Here is a 7,542-nt window from a genome sequence, read left to right as displayed (position 1 = left end):
TATGGAAATGTCTTACTTATTTTGGCCCTCCATGGCTTCCCTTCTCCTGTTAAAGAGGCGTCCCCCCGGGCTCCCCCTGCCTGTGTCACTGGCCAGCAGGGGGTGGTGATAACTTTCTGTCCACTTGTCAGACACTGTGAGGGAACACTGTTGCTGGGGGGGCAGGTGTCTGTGTGGGGAGATTGCAGCGGGAGCTGAAGGGGCATTGTGGTAGGGGGAGGCCTCTGGGTGGCTGGGCAGGGGGGACCCTAGTCAGGTTGGTGGGTTCTGGAGGGTTTGGGGTTTCGGGGGGTAGTTCTGAAGTGCCCAGCCCTAAGGCTATGCGTCCTGGAGGTGGGTATCGCTGGGGCCCTGTTGGCTGCAGACCAGTGGGGGTGGGTGTCTCTTGGGCAGGTGGGGCAGGGGATTAGATGCTGCCTGGTGCTGTGCCAGGGGCTCTGTCTGGGATTGCCCAGCTGGCTCCTGGGACCATTGCCATGCCCAGTGCACAGAGCTGTGGTGGGGCGGTCCCTGGCGCAGAGTGAGGGGTCCTCCTGTAAAGCGTCAGGGGGTCGTGCTGGCCGGAGGAGGGGGTCCCAGGCAAATGGGCTGGCAGATCCTGGTGGAGGGCAGGTGGGGGTCCTAGGCAGGCAATGGGGAAATCCCAGGCAGGCAGTGAGGGACTATAAAATGACTCTACACAAACAGCCCCCCACCCCATTTCTCCTGCCATTTGCAGGAGCAAATCCAGCCATGGGGGAGCAAACAACCCAGGAATGAGAGTTTCCGAGCAGACAGGCATGGAGAGGGCACAGGGAAAAGGAGATAGAGAGACTGACAGGGTCCGTGGGATAAGAGTTTTGAAAGAGATTTCCAGCTCTCTCATCTGCCCAGACAGATGTCTTACTGCATTGTGGGGAGAATCACTTTCCTGTGGACAAGACGAGGATGAGAGAGAGGAAAACCCAGTTCCTGACTCCATGTCCCTCCTGCTGGGGTGTGGATGCCGTGGGGTCAGTCTCAGAGGGAATCCTCGAAAGGGACTCCTTTGGTTCTGCTTTTTTCTAGGATTGCGTTCAGAGACTTTGTTTTGGGATGCGGGAGGGAGAAAGGAGGTTAAAAGTGTGTCTGTGGGCTTAGCCTAGCAGGAGGGGCCAGGTCTCTGCTGTAATCCAGAGACTGAGCATTTTCTCAGCACGGCAGAAACTCAGATCTCGCTCTGCAGGGAAAGAGCCTGGGGGAAGCGTGATGTGAAATGAACTAATGCCCGTTCCCAAACCTCCACAATGGCCCTTCTCGCCCGGCCAGGCTGCAGAACAACGCTCACGTTTCGTTCCGGTTCATCCCGTCCTCCCATGGGACAAGGTAGCGACATGGCTGCAGAGGAGCCAGCTCAGGTAGGGATTACTGGGGGGGTTCTGATTTGTTCCTGCAGGAGAGAGAGGGACAGCAAATAGATGGGAGAGGGGAAGGTTTGCATCGTCTGGTTTGGAGGTTGGAGCGGGGCAGGAAATGCACAGGGTGGAGAAAGGGAGGAGGCCAGGGGGTGGCAGACCTGCTGGGAGTTGTTTAATAAGTGGCCTAGATTCTAGGAACAGACCCATGAGGTTCGGAGGTGGAAATGCTCCAATTTGGTGAACAGAAAATAACCCACGTAGATGGGGCTGGGAAAAAGGACCATTCTCGTAGTGCTGGAGCCTGACCCAACTAACCAGTGGGTGCCTTGAAATATGAAGGGGGAAGCCACCAGTCAGGCTTAGGGGAGATTCTCCTGCCTCATATCCAGCTCCTCACAAGGAGGAGGGTGTTGGGCTTCCTACAAGAGATCTCTCCCTAGACCCTGCTCGGGGCAGCATCTCCTGTATCAGTCTGTGTCTAGTAGGTGTGTGATGGATCTGCTGGGAGAGAGGAGGGGTGTCTCTTCGCCCCCTCACCCTGGTGTTTCCTGGGTGCTCTGAGCGGGGTGGGCGTGGGAATCTGTTGGCTGCGGTCCACCCAGAGTTTCCGCTTGATTGGCTCCTCTCCCCCACGAATAGTGGGGCTGTGAGTGGGGCAGCAGGTCCTGAGTGTGGGGCTCTGGCTCTTTCAGGGGCCAGTGACCTTCGAGGAGGTGGCTGTGTATTTCACCAGGGAAGAGTGGGCTCTGCTGGACCCCGCTCAGAGAGCCCTCTACAGAGACGTCATGCAGGAGACCTATGAGAATGTGACCTCGCTGGGTAAGGGTTCCTGTCCCCTCGGTTCTTGGAAGGGGAACGGAAGAGATGAGGTTCACGCCACCCCCACAATGCCACCTCTGCTCTGTCCTGTTCCAGCATCACCCCAGCATGCCCGTGACACACACACGACCAGAGACCCTCCCCTGCTGCTGAACGCTGTGGGAAGAGAGCACAGGAGCAGAATCGCACAGTGTCAAATATCTCCTGTTTGCACAAGTAAAACGGGGGGTTAGGTCCAGCATAATGAACAGAAGCTTCCTACCCCTGGCCTTCTCTCAAACCCTGAGCCTTCTCCACCCAGACCAGAATGTGCTTGGGGTGTAAGAAGCAGGCTGCTGGGGTCAGAGCGGCTGGTCCAGGGTTACTGATCACACAGACCTTGAATGGTGGCTGGGGGAATCCAGACAAGGGAGCTCCAGCAGCAAAACATTGAAACTCAGCTGGGATTACAGATGACACAACTCCTCACTGCTCCGGATTGCCCCGTGCATGGGACAATGGCCTCGGTTGCTGGTGAAAATCCTTGAGACCTGGAGAGTTGCTCCCCCCATCTCCATGTGCACTAGCCACAATCTCTCTTCTCTGCAGACTTGGTTTTTTGAGTCCCTCATTCCTGAAGTCACATGACCCCGATTCTTATTTTTCACATTCTGCTTTTCTAGACTATTTAGAGTCTGTTGCTTCTGAATGATAGTTTCTAATTTCCCAGTGTTCTCCACAGCCAGGGATTTTCCTACTCCCTCCCATTGCACTGGACTCACTAGGTTCCCTGGTATTTAAGAACGGCCACACTGGGACAGACCAAAGGTCCATCTAGCCCAGTGTCCTGTCTTCCGACAGTGACCAGCGCCGGGTGTCCCAGAGGGAATGAACAGAACAGGGAATCATGAAGTGATTCATCTCCTGTCACCCATTCACAGCTTATGACAAACAGAAGTTAGGGACACCATCCCTGCCCATCCTGGCTAATAACCAGTCATGGACCTGTCCTCAATAGATTTCTCATGGTGTTTTTTTTTTTTTTTTGTAACCCTATTATAATCTTGGCCTTCACAACGTCCTCTGGCAAGGAGTTCCCCAGGTTGACTGTGCGTTGTGTGAAGAAATACTTCCTTTTGTTTCTTATAAACCTGCTGCCTATTTATTTGATTGGGTGATTCCTAGTCCTTGTGTTCTGAGAAGGAGTAAATAACACTTCCTTCTTTACTTTCTCCACAGCAGACATGCTTTTATAGACCTCTCTCATATGCCCTCTTGTCTCTTTTCCAAGCTGAAAAGTCCCAGTCTTACATATCTCTCCTCATACAGAAGCTGTTTCATACTCCTCGTCCGGGTTTTTTTGCCCTTTTCTGAACCTTTTCCAATTGCAATGTATCTTTCTTGAGATGGGTCGACCACATCTGCACACAATATTCAAGATGTGGGCGTACCATGGACTTATATAGAGGCAAGTTATGTACTGTCTTATTATCTATCCCTTTCTTAATGATTCCCAACACCCTGTTCGCTTTTTGACTGCCTCTGCACCCTGAGTGGATGTTTTCAGAGAACTATCGACAATGACTGCAAGATCCCTCTCTTGAGTGGAAACAGCTAATGTAGACCCCATCATTTTATATGTATAGTTGGGATTATGTTTTCCAATGGGCTGCACTAGGTGCTATCCTGACATCTAGGACTGCTGAGATCCTGCATTCAGTGATATCCCTGCCCTTCCTGTTCCCTTTCTCCACTGAACCCCACCAGCCCATTCTTAGTGTTCCCAGCTTCCCCAGGACTCTCTCATTGTGTCTGGACCTCTCTCTCTCTCTGCAAGAAGCAGTTCCAGGGAGACTTGTCCTCTGTCTGGAGTCTTCAACTTCTGGGACTTGGATTTACTTTCTCTGTGTTTTAGGAGATGCTTTGAAATTGAGTGTCTGTGACATTAACCACAGTGCAATCTTGACTGCTTGAACAGCTGTTTCCCCTCAGTTGCCCAAGCTGGGGTGGCTTTTACACTGCTTTACTGTGAGAACAGCCACTCCTGGGCAGTTAACACCCAGTCTCCAGCATGTAACTCGCTGCCAGCTACACAGTATTGAGCGCTGTTAGTCAGCGACTCACGAATTACTGTGCACCATAGAAGAACCCCAGAAAATTCTCTGGTCCCGGACTTTTGTGCATCTTTCACTGTCCAGCACACTACTGAACGACGCAAGGTCATATGAAGTCTGTCATTTCATCAGTGGAAAATGACACGTGCCAGCCTTGTTATCCCAAATGGATTTTCCAACACACTTTAATCCCAACACACTGGTTAGATGAAACAATAAAATGAGATGGCTAACTACCGGCAAAAAAAACATATTAATTGACTACAGGTAATGAGGTATAAAAGCCAGAATTATTTACAAAAGAAATGCAAGATAAAACCCAAACTAACATCTAAGTTAACAAGCTAAAACGGATACAAAGCAAATGTTTCTCTCACCATATCCTGAGGCAGGCTGGCTGTCCTTTCAGCCAGAAGTCCCCCTAATTCGCCCCTGCTGCCAAGTTCAGTTTCTTCAGGAGCTGTCATGAGCAGAGGAAAAGGGGGAGAGAGAGAGTCTCAAGCATTTTCCTCCCCTCTTTTTATAATTCAGTCCTTTGTAGGACAAACAACTTCAGTTCTCAGCTGAGTCATGGTGACCGGCTGTCTGTTGTAGATATGAGCTTCAAGTGGTCCCTGTGAAGGAATGTAAATGTCTTCTTCACACCTTCCCCCTCCTGGAGAATGGCAATTTGACCAGCTGCTTGCCTTGCTGTCTCTGAGGAACTGGTCTGAGGGTGTTCCCCAGAATTGTAACTTTTTCACCAATATGATACAGTAAAATCTCATAATTTTACGTAGTGTTGCTACACATATTTTAACAGGAGGATAATATTCTATAGATTATGCATTTTCAAATGATACCTCAAACAATCATACTATGTAAATAATTGATCATAGTTTTCTAGAAGAGTGAACGTAGGGGTTGTGACAGGGTCAGGCCAGATGGCTAAGTAGGTCCCTTTTCCTGCTATGATTTTCCAAGTATGATCATTTTGTTTCTATGTTTTGTACCACCTTTGTGTTGTGAGTTATAGACATGTAGGGTATATCTGTATTTCCAGACTTGTGCAGTGTTTCTGGGTGACACCCCCGGACAGACTGGCATCAGCACTGCCGAGCCTCTTCACTGGCCTGTCAAGGGTCATCAGCTGTACAATGAGCCCATGAAAAGAACCAGGGGGATACGCCTATTGAGTCAGCAAGACATGCAGAGGTATGCCTGTGTACTGAGACCTCTAGGGCTTTTCCATGCCATGTGCTGTGAAGCTTGTGTTTGGGACACAGGAAGTACAAGCCACAAGGCAAAGGGAATAGAAAGGGCAGCTGCATCATCTTCATTTTCTCTTCAATCCCTCTTCCTACCTCTGGAGCAACTTCTCTGCAAACTGAAGCCTTGAACAAAGGACTGAATGACCCATCCAAGCTGTGGATGTGTTCCAGACGGACTTTCAAGCCAGGAACTCACCAATACTGTGAAGAACCCGATCTATAGATTTCTGAATGTATCTGACCTTTCCTTCTTTCCTTTAGTTTAGAGGCTAAAGGATTGGCTGGCAGCCTGGTATTTTGGGTAAGATCCAAACCTTTTTTTTTAAGGTCAGGCTTGACAAAGCCCTGGCTGGGATGATTTAATTGGGGATTGGTCCTGCTTTGAGCAGGGGGTTGGACTAGATGACCTCCTGAGGTCCCTTCCAACCCTGAGATTCTATGAGTCAAACCTGTGCTGACCTGGTAATATGGCTGACCCTTTGGGGTCAGAACCTTGTGTTTCTGTGACCAGAATTTTTAAATAAGCTCTCACTGTACCGAACATAGGTGCTGATTGGGAGTCAGAGAACTGGAATGCAATAAAGGGGGCTGTGTGATCTTTTTCAGCTTCTCAATAACCAGTGTGGGGGATCAGAAGCATAGTTTGTGAGTGGTCGGTGATTTTAACTTCAGTGTTAGCCATCAGTTCTGGGAGCATCTTCTCTCCCTTTTTTAGCCTGCCCTGACCTTAGCGTTTTCAGTCAGGACTCCCCAAGGCACACCAGGTCACACTAAGCACTGAATGTTTTGTTTTTTTTATGACAGAGTCTTATGCAATCACCTGAACTCCTTTGTTTTCTTTCATCTGAGCAGGGTTTCCCATTTCCAAACCTGATGTGTTTTCCCAGCTGGAACAAGGGGAAGAGCCATGGGTCTCAGAGCTCCAGGGTTCAGAGGAAAGACAGACCCTGAGAGCTCCCTGCAAAGGTGAGGAAACATGAAACCAACTCAGAATCTGTAAGTGCCTGAAGGAAACATATGGGATGCCCTACAAAGCCCTTGGGAGGTCACTCAGTTCATTATTGTCTCTAGCAGGGGTCATAACCTCAGGGTAACTATAGCTCATGGCTTCCTGTAGATCCTAGCAGACATCAGGCAGTAGCTTCCTCCCTTCCCCCCATGAATTTGGATGGGATGTGAAGGCTGAATTGATCCCCTCCTCTCTCCCATTTAGGGGAAGTGTTTGGAGGAGTTCAGTTCCTGTTTTTATTTGACCTCTCTCCAGCACTTTTTTTCGTTGGCCTTCCCCTTTCCATCCCTGTTTGAGGTTTCTGTCTCTACCGCAGCAGGTGATGCGATGGCATGTGAGAAAGAGGAGCAGAATTCTCAGCAGGAAGATGCTGGGCAAGTGGATAAACACAGAGCATTATCACAGAGATCGAAAAGGAACGTGTCCATGAGAGGCCCTATGAATGCCGTGAGTGTGAGAACCTTCAATCGCAGCTCAAACCTTGTTACTCATCAGAGAAGCACACAGGGGAGAGGCCCTATGAATGCTGTGAGTGTGGGAAAACCTTCTCTTGGCACTCAGCCCATGTTAGCCATCCAAGAATCTGCACAGGAGATCAACACCATAAAAACCTCTAGGGCTATCCGTACTTTTTTTTCTTTAATACTTTTCCTGATTCCCACATAGTAACTTTTAAAGTTGTTTGAACTGTTTGCAGCACCGTTATCCCTCAGCGTGTCCAAATGAGTGGCCCATTTTTGCCTTTTGCAGTTCACCCTGTTTTGAGGTGGACCCATTTGTCCTTCCTATCTACTCCATTGTCTCATGAATAATTTGAGTGTGCCCTTCCTATCAGGAACCAGGGAGCATCACATCTATACCATTCCTCCTATTGCAAAATTATTGTTCGGAATCACCAATGATTCAGATTATATCCTTGCCAGTTGTTCTCACGTTGCTCTGGGTTGTGCTGAAGAGCAGTTATATTGGGAACTTTCCCAATTATATTTAAAGGA

The sequence above is a fragment of the Caretta caretta genome, chromosome 28 (assembly GCF_965140235.1).
Source record: "Caretta caretta isolate rCarCar2 chromosome 28, rCarCar1.hap1, whole genome shotgun sequence".
NCBI lineage: Eukaryota > Metazoa > Chordata > Testudines > Cheloniidae > Caretta > Caretta caretta.
This window is presented reverse-complemented; position numbering follows the sequence as displayed.